The 17611-nt window shown below is 37.6% G+C and overlaps 1 protein-coding gene across 3 annotated transcripts in view; it reads right to left on the bottom strand.

Annotated features, from left to right (window-relative positions):
• Positions 1-17611, bottom strand: part of LOC150090205 (uncharacterized) — a 480645-nt gene that overhangs the window by 380149 nt on the left and 82885 nt on the right. The window contains exon 1 of one of the 3 annotated variants that reach the window (XM_090389775.1): positions 184-238. The exons of the other annotated variants lie outside the window; for them this stretch is intronic. The gene's annotated coding sequence lies outside the window, so the exon portion shown is untranslated. Of the gene's footprint in view, positions 1-183; positions 239-17611 lie in introns of those variants that run through there. 3 annotated transcript variants of the gene reach the window in all.

Here is a 17611-nt window from a genome sequence, read left to right as displayed (position 1 = left end):
TTACAGGTTAAGCTAAGAATCTGCAAAATTTCTTATCTATTCAAGTAAGGAATTTTGTTGTTCCAGTTGCAATACTTCTGAATTCAACTCCAAAATTCTGTCATTGGGCCAAGAGACCTTTAAACTGAAATACACTCATTACACTTACAAAATACATTAACTACACAAAAAGACATTACTTACAAGATGTTTACTTTAATTATTAGAAAAGCTGTAACCTTTACAGTAATCCCTTGCTAACTGCTGTGGATATGTTCCTGAAAAAGAACCATGTTTGTCAAGGCTAAGATCCAAAAGAAAATAAGTTTGAGAAAAAATAAATATGCCAATAAAATACATGAAAAAACATAGCAAACTTCACTTTCCATTTATACAACATGAAAACAATAAGGTTGACACTGTTCACAACAGAATAAGGAAAAAAAAAATAATAAAAATAAGAACAAGACACATACAAAATGTATCTTCCTTGGACATATCTTCATTTAATATAGTAAAACAGAGTAAGCATTAAATGTATTATACAACTGAATGAAGAAGACTTGATAATTCGGCAAGGGTAAGCATTACTTCAAAGCATTAAAAAAAACAAGTCCAAAATGAGTATGGGGAAAAATATAGCCTAAATGTTGGTCAAAAACATGAAAATCTAAAAAGGTAGTGCCCTTTCCATGTAAAACATTGTATATATGGTACTGATAAGTGTGAACTGAGTTGATTACAGACTGCAGTTCCCAAACTATGTCCTGCCATCTTGGTGTGCTACAACCTTCTTCAAGTGTGCCATGAAGTTAAGAAAAATTTCAATAAGTAAACTATGACAACCACTCTTTAGGTGTGCTGCAAATACAACTCCAAGTGTGACTCAAATGACAAAACGTTTGGGAACTAAGGTAGAGTGTAAACAAATTGTTGACCTCCACATTACCCACTAGATCCATCCTCCATGATCTATGACAGGTGGGAGCAATAACTGTAGTGTTCTTTTATTTAAGGAGATTGCACCAAACTGTGTATATATAAGAAATCTCAGATTATAAAATTTTTGGGATACAAATTTAAAACTGTGTTATCTCAAATCAACAGTTGGAAGCTCATGGTTGGGAAGGGATTAATGTATAAATATTTTTCCAGTTCACATGCCACAGTATAGTACACAAAAGATGCTGATTTTTTTTTTTTTTTTGTAATTTCGATCTCTTTTAAATGTGTTTTCCTAGAGTATATTTTGAGTTTCAGGTGCCCTACCCAGTCTGATAACAGAATTCTTGAGAGATACTTTTAAGCAACTTGAATGAGCAAGCATGATTGCCTCATTACTGATGATTTCAACCTATCATTTATATATTAGAAATTGTTGACTGGTAGTAACACCATTAGAGTTTTAAAGCCATCTAGAGACTGTTATTTATTTCAAAAATATTGGAGATAGAAAGTATGGGTGGGGCTCTAATATCATTGACCAGGGTCTCACAAAGGATATGAACTCAATCAAAAACTTGGCAGTTCAGGAAAAATAGTGCATAGTCATAAAATGGGTAATGTCCAAATAAATTTTGGTGGTGAAAACAAAAGATGCAGCTTCAATTTCAAGAGAGGGGGAGACCAGGGTATTTTGAGGGCTCAATTAAATGGAGAGAACTATATGCTGTTGGATACAAGTTCATTAAGGGCATTGAAAGGATTCAATCATGAAAACTACAAATGCATACATTTAATGCAGAAATTCTATGAGAGAAAGATGCCAAGATGGATGACAACAGGAGTTAAGAAAGAGTTTAAAAGAGTTTAAAAGAAAAGAATGGGACAGTCTATCATGGGAATCAATTTATATGAATAATATAAGCATATATGTAACAATACCACTGATGGGGTAAGACAAGGGAACAGCTGAGCAGAAGAAAGCACAAGCAAAGAGAACTAAGAATAAGGACACTGAGTTATGTGTATACAAAAATAAGATATTGAATCAGATAGGTTTCTACTTAATTAAAGTGAAAGAATCATAGAAATTTCAAAACAGTGGCAGATAAGTTGAAAGACTGTTTGAACCGTGAGGGACAGTGGCAGTAAGTCAGATTGCTATAAAATAAGATAAAACAATCTCAGAGAACAGTCTATCAGAGAAGCTGGTGAGGCTGAGGGAAGGTAACACTCCAGGGGCATACATCCTGTTATAACTAAACAAGCTACACAGGAAAGCTGCATTCTCTAGAAATATTAATAAGATATTCACTGGATTTCAGGACAATCCCTTAGACTGCAGAATTGCTGTCTTTCCCATCCACAAAGAGGTGCAAATTAGGTGATGGGCAACTAGGTAGACAGGTGAGTGCAATTTCTGTGGTGGGCAAATGACAGAATCTATGGTTACAGATACGATACAGGACTCTTCATAAGAATGGCATCCTTAACACTTTTCATTGTTGGACTCTATTTCAACAGACGTGAACTTTTAAAAAAACAAATGTAAAAAATAATGAATACAATAATATTAATAATAAAATAATGTTATTACAATAATATTGAATATGAAAGTATTTTCCAGCTCATCATTTTGATCTAATGAATTCAATATTTCAATAAAATGGATGATTTTCTCTTTTTTTATTTAAAAAAAAAAAAAGGCTTCCATACGAGTTCTTTAATACAAATAATGCAACCATTGTATATATGTCTCCCATGAAAAATGGTACCACCATACTATTTGAAGCATACATAAAAACCAATACACAAAGTCTTGTGCACTTTAATAGTGCAATAACTTGGGTTCTATACAAGATTAAAACAATCTGAAAAATGCATTGGAAAGGTAATTTATTTTAGTTTTTAGGGTATGTAATCACAAGGCTGTTATAATTTAACATAACTTCCATCAATACTGATACAAAGTGTAGCATGATTTGCAATTCCATAAACATTTCTTCCAGTTGCATTTCAGTTAGAGTGTTAAATAGATTTGTGATCCTGGTATTTAGATTGTTTAAAGAGCAAAGTTTTGAGGGTAAGCCAGATTTTTAACATGCTCACATAGAAAAAAGTCCAATGGGAACATACTGGGTGAGCAATTTGCCCACCTCTGCCAATGAGAAGACTTTGTTTAAAAATTGTTGAACATTCAGAGCAGAGTGGAAAGGTGCTCCATCTTGCTGAAAAAACCATATTGATTTCAATTATTAATCATCTTAGTTCAAGAATAAAAACAAATCCTGTAGCATTGCAAGATAGCTATCACCAATAACCACTGTTCCTTCAAAAAAGAATGGACCAATATGCATGTTTTTCCCACGGCACACCAGACATTGACTTCAGGGGAATCCCTTTCATGTTCCCAGACTTCTTATGATTTCTCTGTACTCCAAATATGGCAATTATGGTGATTAACTTTGCACTAATGTGAAATGTTGCTTCATCACTAAACAATAGAATGTCAAGAGATAAGATGTGTTTTCAAATTTTTCATTAAACTCATGACAGAAAACTAATCTTGCATGGCAGTCCTCTTCCAGCAACGTTCAAATACACCTGAATCTTTAGGATTGCTTGCGCAATTTCACTATTAAGAATTCTGTGTCTGTTGTTTTAAGAATACCAAGTTTCAGAGATGCCTATCTTAGTAATTTTCATGGGTTTTGCTGAAAAGCTTCCTCAACACATGCCACAGTCTTCTCATTTAATCCTGGCCTTCCAATTCATAGCTATTATCAAAGAAACCAATCTCTTTAAACTTCTTCATCCAGTTTGAAATTGAATTTCTGTGTGGTGCTTCCTTTGCATAATGTATTGTTAATTTTCTTCTAACTGCTGATGTGGACTTAAGCTTTGCTAGCCAGAGGACACAGTTTGCTTTCTCTTCTATTTAAGCTATCTTGTAGGGCAGATGCTCTGAAAAAATTAAAAAACAAAATTAGAATAAATTACTTTTGCAATTAATTTTTTTTTTACCTTGTATAGAACCTAAGTTATTGCAGTTTAAAAGTGCACAAGGACTTTATGGTCATCCTATATATATATGCGCACGCACACACAATTTATTTATATATATATAAAAAACTTTATGCAGATAATATTAAACTTTACAAAGTTATTTGTTCTTCAACTGACAGTGATGAACTCCAGTTCTGTCTTGATTCCCTCTCACTCTTGCTCAATAAAAACTTGTTTCTAAACTCATTAAAATGTAAATTATGTTGCTTTCGCTCTAATCATGTAGTTAGACCCTCCATCCTCACTGGTTATTATATTGGAAACTCTAATTGCAAGTTACTGAAACGTTCAAGGATTTAGGTGTCCTATTTCGATCTGACCTTCATCCCTCTTCCCATGTTGATCACGTAATATCTCAGACTTCTAAACTTCTTGGATTAATCAAGCATTCTTCTGCTATTTTCAAAAGTGACAAAGTTATAATTCTTCTGTACAAGCAGCTTATAGTTCCCATTTTTGATTATTGTGATATTATTTGGTCCCCACACCAGGAATATCTTTCTCACAGATTTGAGAGAATTCAAATTAAATTCATTAAATCCTTATGCTATCGAAATCGCATTGCCTTTCACTGTCGAAATTATAGAGCTCTTTGTGGTCGCTTCAGAATCTTTCCTCTTCATTCTAGATGACAACTCCATGGGGGGGTCTCTTTTTGTCCACAATATCATAAACTCCATTATCAATTCTCCAGCTCTTCTTGAACAAATACCTTTCACTATACCCAGTTTGATTATAAAATTAATTTCTCACTGTCTGTTCCTCGTACTCATCACTTACTTGGTAGACCTCTGTTTTGTTTCTTTCAGGTACTGAATAATTACAACATAGATTTTACACTAAATCCAACTATGTATAAGAATTTACTCCTTACTCTGTTTACTTAATCTAAATTTTGTATATATTTTAATGCTAGTTTTGTATTGATTATTACTGTTTTGCATTTTCCGTAACTCCTAGCATTCTCACTATTATTTAGGGTCTGTGTGTGAAAAGTCTGTACATATAATTAAATAAATAAATATCACAGCTCATATTAAAAATATTCTCAAATAAAATTCATTTGTATGAGCATGAATAATTTCTGAGTAAGGGAGAAATTATGGATGAGAGATAAGGAAGGAGCAATTATAAAGCTTTTTATGGTATCCAAAAAGCAGAATATAAAAAAATTAAAATTTTCTATGTATTCCATTGGATTCATTATAAGGTCATTATAACATGTCTGAATTGTTTTGTAATATCACCAACAGTTCTCTTGTAAGCTGTTGGACAACTGGGATTAGACAATCAGAGCCCAGATGATTTTTTCCCTTTCCTGCAGATTGGCTTCATTTTGATTGAGCAATAATTATGGCATTTTGGACGACCTAACTGTCATGGGATATGCCCCTGACAGTATAGTCTAACATCCTAAAACATTTGCAATAACACAAGCTATATCAATATATCACTATGTTATATAATGGTTTCTGACATTGGCATGAAGATGAGAAAAATGCACAAAAAAAGAAAATGCTCTAAAAAATAAAACAAAAAACCCTTGGCATGTATACAATACACCCTCTGGCACTAAGAAAATTTAGGCCAGGTCATCTATATACAATCTGTTCAGAGTTAATGAAACATTTTTATATGCATAAAGCAGACTCTAGTATATGTGCAAACTTACACCTCTGAAATTCACAGCAAGAACTTTCTAAACAGATCCGCGTGCGCATGATTGTTCGGGTCGGGTTATTTACATGCTCCGCTTACTTCAATTGTTTTAGTTTCTTAAACTAGTGTAACCATTTTAATTTTCATCTAATGTCTTTGATCTATATTCATAGCTCGTGAAGAGTGAAAATCAAAGTGTTTTTGCTACTATTTCGTCCAGTAATTTCGGATTGCCTGGCAGAATTGCTAAAGTTGAATCGGACCTTATTGTTCGCCATTGAGAGTACAGTGTGTATTCATTTACCCTTTCGAGCCCACATACTGTGAAAAGTAAGCGGTCAGCTCTTCACCACCCTACTTAATCCTAGCCTGAAGGAACATTCCTGGGTCAGTAAGTAGTCTGCTTTTACTTTGTCAGCAACCTTGCCATATCTCTCCCTGTGGTGTTTAGCGAATTTTGGGTACAATGCCGTCGAAAAATATGCAACCCTGCTCGAGCTGCGAAAAAAACTTTCCGACTGCCTAATAAAATGTTCTTCATTATCATGCCAACTTCTTTTTTGCAATTTTTGCAGTGGCATTAAAGATCTAAAACGGACAGCACAACTTAGGAAATCAAAATGGAGATGTGTACTCTGCCGCAAGCAAAATAGGGATTCGTCAGATACAGCTGACAATTTGGCTGCTCCCTTAGTGCAACTGCCTCCCTCCCCCACAGTCTCTCCCTCTAGAATGCTGAATGTTGTTAATGACATCACCACACATATCAATTCCACTCTCAGTGAACCGGCTACAAATAGCAACTTTTTGCCTGGGGTTACTGATAATTATTCTCAAACGGAATCACAGGCTCAAGTCAGCTGCGCTTTTTGCAGGTGCAACACTGAGAAACTTGAAACTATTGAAGGCATTCTAAGAAAACTGTATTCAGAAAATAGCTTGCTAAGGGAACGTCTGAGCCAGCTTGAAGATTATCAACGAAAGTCCTTGAGCGTACTACAAGATCTCTTGCCCGTGAACACTAGACTCCCTTGTCCTGGCCCACTGGAACGCCCATCTCCCACACCTGAGTCATCACTACTACCCGAAACAGATACAGTTACACTCTCTAAAGACAGCGCCTATAGCGCCATGCTAATATCAACGAAATGGAACTCTGACATTGCAGGCATGAATGGAGCACAGCAAAGCCAGATGCCCGGACCTCAACCGACGCAAGCATCCCCATGCCAACGGTATTCCAGAAACAGCAAAACCACCTTGATTGGCACAAGAGTAGTTAACACTAGCATCAGAATACGAGATCACCAAGCAACCAGCAATACTCATGCAAATATCTTCATTAGCAGGCTGGATCCGTTGACAAAAGTTGAAGAAATTCAGGCGCTACTGATGGAACTAGGCATACCCGGAAAGCCTTTCAAAATCAATACCAAGCATCCGTCTTACGCTTCCTTTAGGATTCAGATTGATGGGCCTAATTACCAACAATACCTCAATGCAGAATACTGGCCCAGAGGTCTGTTGGTAATGCCATACTATGGGACACCAAAGAACAAGAACTTATCAAGCCCGAACCCCATTCCACAACAATGTATAACTACACCAGCATAGCTACCTGTCCTCTCTAGCGGAGTCTCCCAAATTATATCCGAGAGCGGGTGCAACTTATGGATGTCTAACGTGGAGATGACGAGCGAACATCGGACCGATCGCATTCCCGTTAGAATATCCAGAATGAGAGCACATCGAACGCGACATCGATCCCGGGACGAGATTTCAGATCATTATGTGAAAAGCAAATACTGTTCCAAGAGTAATCTCATCATAGTACAACCTTCTGTCGAAGTAAAAATTCGATGTTTCCTACAAAACATCAGGAGTGTCAAAAACAAGCTAGATGGTCTACTTGATGTGCTTTCCTGCTCAGAGTACGACTTCATCATTCTGATTGAAACCTGGCTCAGAGATGAAATGGAAATTGCTGCCTTCACCCCAAATCTTGGCTATCACACGCTGGCTGCTAATAGAATTGGGAGATGAGGTGGCGGTGTAGCAATCTGTCAAAGGAGTTCACTACCCCTGATTAAGGCATCCACTTATCCAAGAGGTGATATAGAAGCTGTTCTATTTTTATTATTATTTTATTTATTTATTATTATTTTTTTATAAATCAAAATCACTTGTATAAACAACTAATTGTAAGATTCCTTTGGCTTTCTGTGTAAGGAATCACTAGTGTATAATCACAAGGTGATGTGTAATAGAGCCACAGAAAAGGTTCGACAGGCAAAGGCAGTTTATGAGAAATCACTAGCAAACAGAGCAAAGAGGGGGGATAAAGAATTCTTCACATATATAAATGCCAAGAAGAGCAGGACAAACCAGATCGGACCTTTATGTAAGGGAAAGGGGATAGTAATAAATACACCAGCTGCCGTTGCAGATGAACTCAACAGTTATTTTGCATCGATATTTACAAATGAAAAGCCTTTTGTGGCAAAGGGAAATTGTGGGAGCGAAGTTAAAAAATATGTAATTAATGATATTGAAATTTCGCAAGATTATTTAATGAAAAAACTTTCGAGCCTACAGACCAGTAAGGCTCCTGGAGTTGATGGAATATACCCTATAATCTTAAGAGAGGCGGCAAGCGAGTGCATTGAACCATTGAGGCTAATTATGCGAGCATCATTAGACTCTGGGGAGATTCCCTTGGATTGGAAAAGTGCAAATGTATCTCCCATACATAAGGGTGGCTCTAAAAGTGAAGTTGGAAATTATCGACCTGTCAGTCTGACTTCAGTAGTAGGGAAAATCATGGAGGCAATGATCAAGGGTGGAATTCAGGATCATTTGGATCGAATTGAAATTCTCAAGGATACTCAGCATGGTTTCGTAAAGGGAAAATCATGTTTAACAAATCTGGTTCGCTATTTCGAAAGGGTCACTCACGAGCTGGATTTAGGGAATAATTTCGACATTGTTTATTTAGATTTCAGCAAAGCTTTTGACTCAGTCCCACATGAGCGGTTGCTTTATAAGCTGGAACAGGTTGGAATCACTGGGAAAATCCTTAGATGGATAGAAGGATGGCTTCAGGGCAGGAGGCAGAGGGTTGTGATAAATGGCTATTCCTCAGATTGGGTTGATGTAAGAAGTGGGGTTCCCCAAGGATCAGTATTAGGACCACTGTTGTTTTTAATTTTCATAAACGACATTGATGAAGGGATAGAGGGCGTGATGTCTAAATTTGCAGATGATGTTAAAATTGGGAGAGTAGTTAATGATCACTGTCAAGCTGAGCTTCTTCAGAGAGACCTAGATAGACTTCAGGAATGGTCAGAAAAATGGCAGCTGTGCTTTAATCCAACAAAGTGTAAGGTATTACACCTGGGAAACAGTAATTCCAAAAAAACTTATTCACTTGGTGGAGTTCAACTAAAGCCAGTACTGGAGGAAAGGGACTTGGGTGTTACGATACGGTCAGACATGAAATTCTCTGAGCATTGTAAACAGGTTGCAAGGAAGGCCCATGGTGTCCTATCAATGATCTATCGAACTTTTGCAAGTAGAGATAGGGACGTGATAATCCCATTATATAAGGCTTATGTTAGACCACACTTGGAATACTGTGTTCAAGTATGGAGACCGCACCTGAAGAAAGACATCGAGCTTCTTGAAAGGGTGCAAAGAAGGGTAACTCGCCTGGTGAGATCGGCAAAAGGGCGTCCTTATGAAGAAAGACTTCGAATATGTGGGTTGCAGAGTTTGGAAACTAGACACCTTAGAGGAGATTTGATTGAGGTGTTTAAGGCTCTGAGAGGCATCAGTAAAATGAATGAGGACAAAATTTTCAAGATTATAAATGATGCTAGAACTAGGGGACATAAATTCAAGTTACAGGGGGAAATGTTTAGATTGGATTGCAGGAAGTTCTATTTTAGCCAGCGAGTTATAAATTACTGGAATAAGTTGCCTTCATGGGTGGTAGAGGCCGAGAGTTTGGGGAAATTCAAAGGTCATCTGGATAGTACTTTCGGGTAAGGGAAGCACATAGGATGATAGGTTTAATTTCCTTTTTATTTATTTTTTATTTTATTAATTATTATTATTTAGTTATTTATTTTTATTTTTTTGTTTTTATCATTGTTTTGTTCGGATTTATTTTTTTTTATTTTTTATTTTTTTTTGGCTGGTGCAGCATAAGCCATAGGCTTTCTTGCACCATGCGGCCGTTACTAATACTAATACTAATACTAATCTACCGAATTGCTGGTTTGTCGATCTCTGTGTGTGCCGTTTATTTACCTCCACCAGTTTCTGAGGATTCTGTCCTTAATCTGACAGCATGGCTGTCATCCACAATCAATCATCAGCAAAAGCTCATCATCCTCGGAGACTTTAACCTTCCACTGCCAGCCACAAAGAAGCTCCTAGATACTCTGTCATTGAACATGTCGGAAATGGGCATTGGTCTTATTCGTGTTCCTCCCTCACACGGCTGTTGTTGTTGTTGTTGTTGTTGTTGTTTGGTTTTTAAAAGCATTAGCAGCTTAGGCCATATTACTCCGGGATATGCGGTGGTCATTCCCTGACCTTTCCGCATCATCCGTATTTGGTGGTGACGGGCTCGAACCCCGGTCTAATCAAGAAGCGTGTGCTACGCACTGCTGCTCCTTCCCACCTGGCTACGGAGGCGCCCCCTCACACGGCGATGCCACCTTGCAGCGCATCTGCTCAAACTGTTTAGTAGAGGAAACCCTGACCGTAACTGAGAACTTCCTCCCGTCCGATCATGTTCCGATTGCTGCGATGATATCTCTGCAGGCACCTAAGGATGAACGTATACAAGTACAAACTACGAACACCGTCAGGAGAGTATACAATCCAAAATACATCAACGTTGGAAAAGTTACTACCCTTTTCCAACTTTACCCATGGAACATACTGGCTGAGCTTAACATAAATGAGGCTGCCTACTGGCTTTCGAGATGGATGGAATTCATTGCAAGGTCTGCAATGTCCAAAACTTGCATCCTTAGTCCCCACTCAAAGTCATGGTGGAATGACCTCCTGACCAAGGCCTTTAGGGAAAAACAGGCAGCCCATGCCTCTTACAAGAAGTCACCTTCACAGGAGTCATACGCCAGATTTTCCAAAGCAAGGATGGATTTCCAGAAGAGGAAACAATTTTCTATTGACAATTTCATGAACAGCCGTCTATCCAGGGGAAAATGTGTATGGTCCACAAGTCATACTTGCAACCCTCTGCCTGTAGATGTCCAGGAATGGTGTGAGCATGTGCTGCGTTTTAAGCGAGATCACCGTGTGTCCGAAGCATATCCTTGGAACGAAGCGCTTAACATTTCTTCACCTACTAGTAATACAGAAATTTCCGAAGAACAATTAATAAAAATAATAAATTCACTACCTGACAAGTCCACCACAGGAATTGACGCAATACCTCAGTTTAGTCTAAAAATTGTTTCTCATTTCATCAGCAAAGAGCTCACTCAACTCTACAACAAAGTACTCAAATTTGCACAGGTGCCTTCAAGCTGGTTATCATACAGAGTCATGGCAGTTCCGAAAAAGTCTCATGCGAAAAGACCGGCTGACTTCAGGCCAATATCAATTGCCTCTCCCTTCCTAAAATGCCTCAAGAAGTGCATCTATAATGATGTAGCACTCGCAATCTTTGCGCATAGGCCAGAACACACCCATTATGCCATGCCTAATAGATCTACGGTAACCTGCCTACAGTCATTATCACAGAAAATACTTCAGGCCTGGAATGACAACGAAGATCTTCACACCATTTTTCTCGACATGAAATCTGCTTTCGACTCAGTCCAAATAACACCCCTTCTTGACTTACTTGAGAGATTCTACGGGATATCCGGAAAGATGCTCGAGATCCTCAATAGTTTGCTATCTAGGAGAATGCTTCACTTCGAAGGCGATGGCGTTAAAGTCACTAAAAGCGTCGAAGTAGGGATCCCACAAGGTAGTTGTCTCTCAGCCTTGTTATTTGCAGAAATTGCAATATTCGTTCCACTAATGGATCAAATTCCAGCGTTCCTATCTTATGCTGATGATATTGTTTGCTATTTGCCATGCAAACACCACGTTGGTCCTTCACAAGAAAGACAAACCGCCTCTGAATCTGTAAACAGCTACCTAAATACATTCTATAAGTATGCTAAATTTTTTGGCCTGTCAGTCAATCCAGAGAAGTCAAAATATCTTATCTTTACGCCAAGTCGGATGACTTCTACTGATACTGCATCTTCTCTACTTCCGGTATTGGCAGGAAATGTCCTGACTCCCACAGACAGTGTCAAATTCCTAGGAGTAATCCTTGATGCCAACCTCACATATAAAAAACAAATCCAAGCTCAGTATTCCAAAGCCCTGAAAGCGTTCTGGGGAATGAAAATTGATCTGTGCAAAACGCACAATAAGAAAATAATCAAGAAGTACCTCGCAACTTATTTCTGTAGTGTACTCTCCTATGCCGTGGAAGTTTGGTCGGCGGCACCACCCACCAGCCTCAGGAAACTGTGGGGCCTCGAATTCTAGGTGCTGAAGTGGGCCAACTTGTGGTCGCACCAGATCTACACAACATCTAAATCTACTCTCTGCTGCAACCTGCAATATACGCCCATAGTCCACAGAGCCCATGTGCTAAAAATAAAGTCATTCCTTCATCTGTGCTCAGCTAAGCAGGATCACATCAACATCTGGAACACGGTTGGTTGGCGTTTGCCAGGCAGACATCTCCGTAGTACACCCTCCTTATGCTCAAGGCTCCAGCGGTTACAGAATTTCAAAAGACACTTCCCTAATGTGACTCTGGACACTCAACTCGCTCAACATCGACATCGACCTGTGGACGATAGACAAGGCATATCGAGATGGCATCTTGTCCCATCTTGCTGTTTGTAAAGGACATTTATGTAAGTGCCGATCTTAGTTAGCCGATGTAATTTCATGTTCAGCTCAACTTGTAGTCCTTTTTCGCTGTAATTACTACTTCATTCATTCTTACATTTTGACTATTATCTTTGCTTTGATCTATTAATTATTATTTAGTTATTATTATTATTTTATTTATTTATTTATTTATTATTATTTTTTTATAAATCAAAATCACTTGTATAAACAACTAATTGTAAGATTCCTCTGGCTTTCTGTGTAAGGAATCACTAGTGTATAAAATTTATGTTAATAAAGAATCTTATTATTATTATTATTATTATCTTCACATACTAATAAACTAAAAATAATTTTCTTGTCCAAGAAAGACAATGCCATGTAGCGAAAAAAGGGCAAAGAGAAATAAGGCAAATTAAAGAAATAATAATAATACACAACTTTTAAATAAAACACTACACATAAGAATGTTCTTATGTGTAGTATTTTAATAAGGATGTATATTTATAGCTACATAAGAATTTTGAGAAATATATATGTATATTTACATTTTCAAGGTCATTATAACATGACTGTTTATATCTAAATTGTTTTGAAATATTCCAGTAAGCACTAAGATCTTTAATATGGGTTTCCAGGTATTAGCAGATCATTATTATAGATGACAGCATGAAAATAGCTTTGAAAAACAGGAGCAGGAGGAGATCACACCTGTTAACTATTGTATTTGAGCTTACAAAATGTGAAATTCTCTGGAATTAAGCTCCAGTACCTTGATGAAATTGAATCCAGTGATGCACTAGAGGACATTAAACTTGATAATGTAACAGATATAACATAAACTTGAAAAGTAATACATGTTGTTGCTGCATAATCAGTGAAGCTACATAAGGAGTAGTGTTATTTTTCGAATTTAAGTATATCAGTTTAGAGTAGTATTCTCGATTATACTGAATTTAAACAGAAATCATGCCCCATATTACAGCAGCAGCAGGAATACTGTAGCTCAGTGGAGAACCAAAAGGGATGATTCGCCTATGAATCACAGCCTAACAAAATGTGCAACTTGTGCAATATTTGCGGATCTTGGAATAGCACATGATACAACAAAAGGGGATGTTTTATGTGTGAGAAATTAGGCACCAACTCAGCGTTCTGATGGACATTTATGAGAGCTTGAAGATTAGGGTTCATGGATGCTCTCGACGGAATTAAAATGTGAGGGGTCCATCAAATTCTCAGCATCAGAGCTCCCACTTGTGCATCAGGCAGGATGGCAGCAATATCCCCCCCTCCCCCAAGGTGGAATGCACTGGTCACAGGGGAGGTAGCTATTTTTGGTGACTATCAGGGAAACAAGAAATATATTGTGCAAAAAAGGAGAGGTGGAATAGGACCAGGGTGTGTCTGCCAGGGGCAAAAAGTTAATGATCTTGTAGAGCAGATATCTTTTAAGGGCACAAAACATTGGCACTAATAACAATAAGAATAGGAGGTCTGCAAGCCTTAACAAAAACCGGGCAATGTTGAAAAACAGTTGAGTTATGGTTAAATTTGAAAGTATCTGCAATTCTGTCTAGTATGATGGGGGAGTATATGATGAGAGATTATCAATCAATTCAGCCCTGGGCAGACTGTGCAAGTCCCGTGGGATAGAATTTTCTCTGCATGGTTTGTGCTTATTAATAGAAGAGATTGCTTCTACATAATGGAATACACTTAAATAGAAAGGGTGCAAGAATATTTTCTGATGCTATCAAAGCAACGTTAGGTGGGTCAGTAAACTACTAGCTTGAGAGGATACACGGACGACTAGCGTAACAACAGCAAAGGCAGAGGTGAAACTGATTCTTGCACTGCTTCTATTCAAATGTGCAGCAGCCTGAAAAGAAAGGTGCTGGGGATTTCAAGGCCTGCTGGGAGTCACCATGGAACAAATTAATACATGGGCTGTATTGGAGTAACTAAAAGTAAGATCAAGTGCATGTACACCAATGCTAGGAGAATAGTAAATAAATTTGATGAATTTGAAGTGCTGGTCAAGTCATCAAATGCAGATATTGTTGGGATATCAGAGACATGGTGTCATTAGATATAAGGAATGCAGAATTTGAATATGGGGTACAATGTGTACAGAAAAGATTGACACATCAGCAGGATGGACAAGAGGTTAGACTCCTAGCTAAGAAACACAAAATTTAGGACAGTACATTCAGTCAACATGGGTGGCCAGTGCAATGTTTAATCAGTTTGGTGTAAGTTAAGCACTGCAAAAGCAAAAATGAGAATAGGAGTTAGTTAAAGGCCTAATGTCTCTGATGAATACAAAGTACAGAGAAATAAAGAGGGCCAGTAAATCCGAATGTCTCATAATGGGGGATTTTACCTTTGCAGATAACCACTGAAACTTGTGGGTTGGTCACACACTAGCAAGACTTTTTTGGATTTATTAGATGACTGTTTTCTACAGTGGTATGTTAGAGAAGCAACCAGAGGGAGTAATACTCTTGATCTGATTATCAGCAGTGATTCTTCATGCATCAAGAATCTGCAGATAAAGGAACCACTAGGTGGCAGTGATCACAGTGTGCTGAAGTGGGATTTACTCAAAGAGGTAACTACCATCAAGGGTAAAGGGAAGGGTTTTGCTTTTGTAAAGTTGACTACAGTGGCCTCAGACAGTTTTTAAATTCTACACAGTGGGACAAACTGGCGATGTTACCATCACCCAATTCTAGACGGGAAGTATTCAAGGAATTAATCATAGAAGCTACTAGGCATTTCATACCAACTAGGAAATTGTGTTAAAAAGGATGTCAAATGAACTAATGTGCCTTGTGGCAGAAGAAAAATGCATGGGATGCATATAATTATCAGGCAACACATGATAGATATAAACTAGTCTTCAATAAAGTCACAAAGGAGGCTAGGCAAGCAAGGACAGATTACGAGAAATATTTCACAAGGAGGCAAACAAAAACAGCAAAGACTTCTTTATTTATGTAAACACTAGAAGGAAAGGGATGAATCACATTGATCCATTTGATACTGATGGTCCGACTGTTGATGATCCTGCTCAGGTTGCTGACAAACTGAATAAGTATTTTACATTTGCAATCACTCAAGATGAATTCTTTAGGGAAGTGGATACCAGAAGTTTATCAAACTAACAGAGAGTTAAATAATTTTGTAATAAATGAGAGGAAGGTGGAAGAAAAATCACTGAAGTGAAACATAAGAAAGGCACTTGGGGTGGATATGACTATCCAATTATATTAAGGGAGACACAGCAAAGGAGATAAGAAAACCCTTAGCTATAATTATGAGAGCATTTTTGGATTCAGGAGAAATTCCTGCAACTGGAGATATGTAAATGTATCCCCAATTCACAAAATGGGGATCGATGGGAGAGAAGTAATTACAGACCTGTTAGCTTAACTAACAGGTCTGTATTTATATCTTAACGAGTACAGAAAAGGGCAACAAGATTAGTGAACAGAACAAAGGGTTGCTCTTACAAAGAAAGGCTTAAGTTTTGCAAATTACAGTATCTGGAGACTAGGCAACTGTGAGGTGATCTGATTGAGGTGTATCAGAGTTACAGAATAATCACCTGAGAGGGCATAAATTCAAATTGAGAAAAGACGGTTGTAGGATAGATGTGCGGAAGTTTGCCTTTAGCCAGCGGGTGGTTGATTGCTGGAACAAACTTCCATCTGTCGTTGTAGAAGTTGATAGCTTAAATAGATTCAAGGCAGAACTTGACAAACATTTGGAGCGAGGGGATGGGTAAAATATGTTTTTTTTTTTTGGCTGATGCTATATAAGCTTGCTTTCTTGCATCATGTGCCCTTGCGAATGCTAACTTATGTTCCAGGGAAAACAATGGAGTCACTGGTTAAAAAAGTAATGCAGGACAATCCAGACAAGACTGCAGTTATACTTCAGCCACAGCATGGATTTGTTTCGAGGCAATATTGTCTGACCAATTTGATTGGATGCTGTGGTGTGGTCACAAAGGAAATGGATGCAAAAATAATTTTGATATCATATATTTGGATTTCAGGAAAGCTTTTGATGTAAACTTCTTCACATCTGTTCTGCAGATGCGCAGAAGTTTTCATATAAAAGACTGTACAAATTGGAGCAATGCACATTAAGAGCAAGTTACTGCTATGTATAAAAGGATATTTGAATGGAAGAAGACAGATTGGTTATCTGTTGTTGTTGTTATTTAGTTTTTAGGAGCATTAGCAACTAAGGCCATATTGCTCCGGGGATATGCGGTGGTCATTCCCTGACCTTTCCACATCCTCTGTATTTGGTGGTCATGGGCTCGAACCGAGGTCTAATCAAGAAGCGTGTGCTACGCACTGCTGCTCCTGCCCACCTAGCTACGGAGGTGCCCCACAGGATTCAGTGCTGGGCTCATTGTTGTTTTCTATATTTATTAATGATATTGAAGAAGGCATATCGGGCTTGATGTCCAAGTTTTCAGATGATAGAGAGGTTGGCAGGGTTGTTAATGACAGTAATGATGGTATGATACTGCAACAGGATTTAGAAAAATTAGGCAGATTGGCTGAGAAATGGCACTTTAAGTTTAACCTTGACAAATGCAAAGTATTGTGTATGGGTAGTAGCAGTGCTTTTTTTGTAAAAAAATAGGTGCCAGTACTCATTCTTTGCTATCAGTAAAAATTGAAAATTAAAAGGATAGATGTGCGGAAAAAAAAAAAAAAATTTTCTTTTCTTGATATTGTTACTTTAGTAGTAATGTTTTTGGAATAAGAACAACAAATTTAGTATATTAACACAGTTTATTAAGCATAAATTTATTATTCAAGTACATAAAAAAAATAAGTAAAATGTGAGTAAAATAAGTAAATAAATCAGTCAACTACCGAGTGCCGGGCTCTCAGGATGACGGGTCCGTAGTCACGAATGGTCATTAGTGTAGTATCTCAAATAGAGAGCTTTATGGTAAATGAAAAAAGTTTCTAGTACCCCAGCTTGGCCTAAAACT

The sequence above is a fragment of the Mastigoproctus giganteus genome, chromosome 2 (genome assembly GCF_048544385.1).
Source record: "Mastigoproctus giganteus isolate SK-2022 chromosome 2, ASM4854438v1, whole genome shotgun sequence".
Lineage (NCBI taxonomy): Eukaryota > Metazoa > Arthropoda > Arachnida > Uropygi > Thelyphonidae > Mastigoproctus > Mastigoproctus giganteus.
This window is presented reverse-complemented; position numbering and strand designations above follow the sequence as displayed.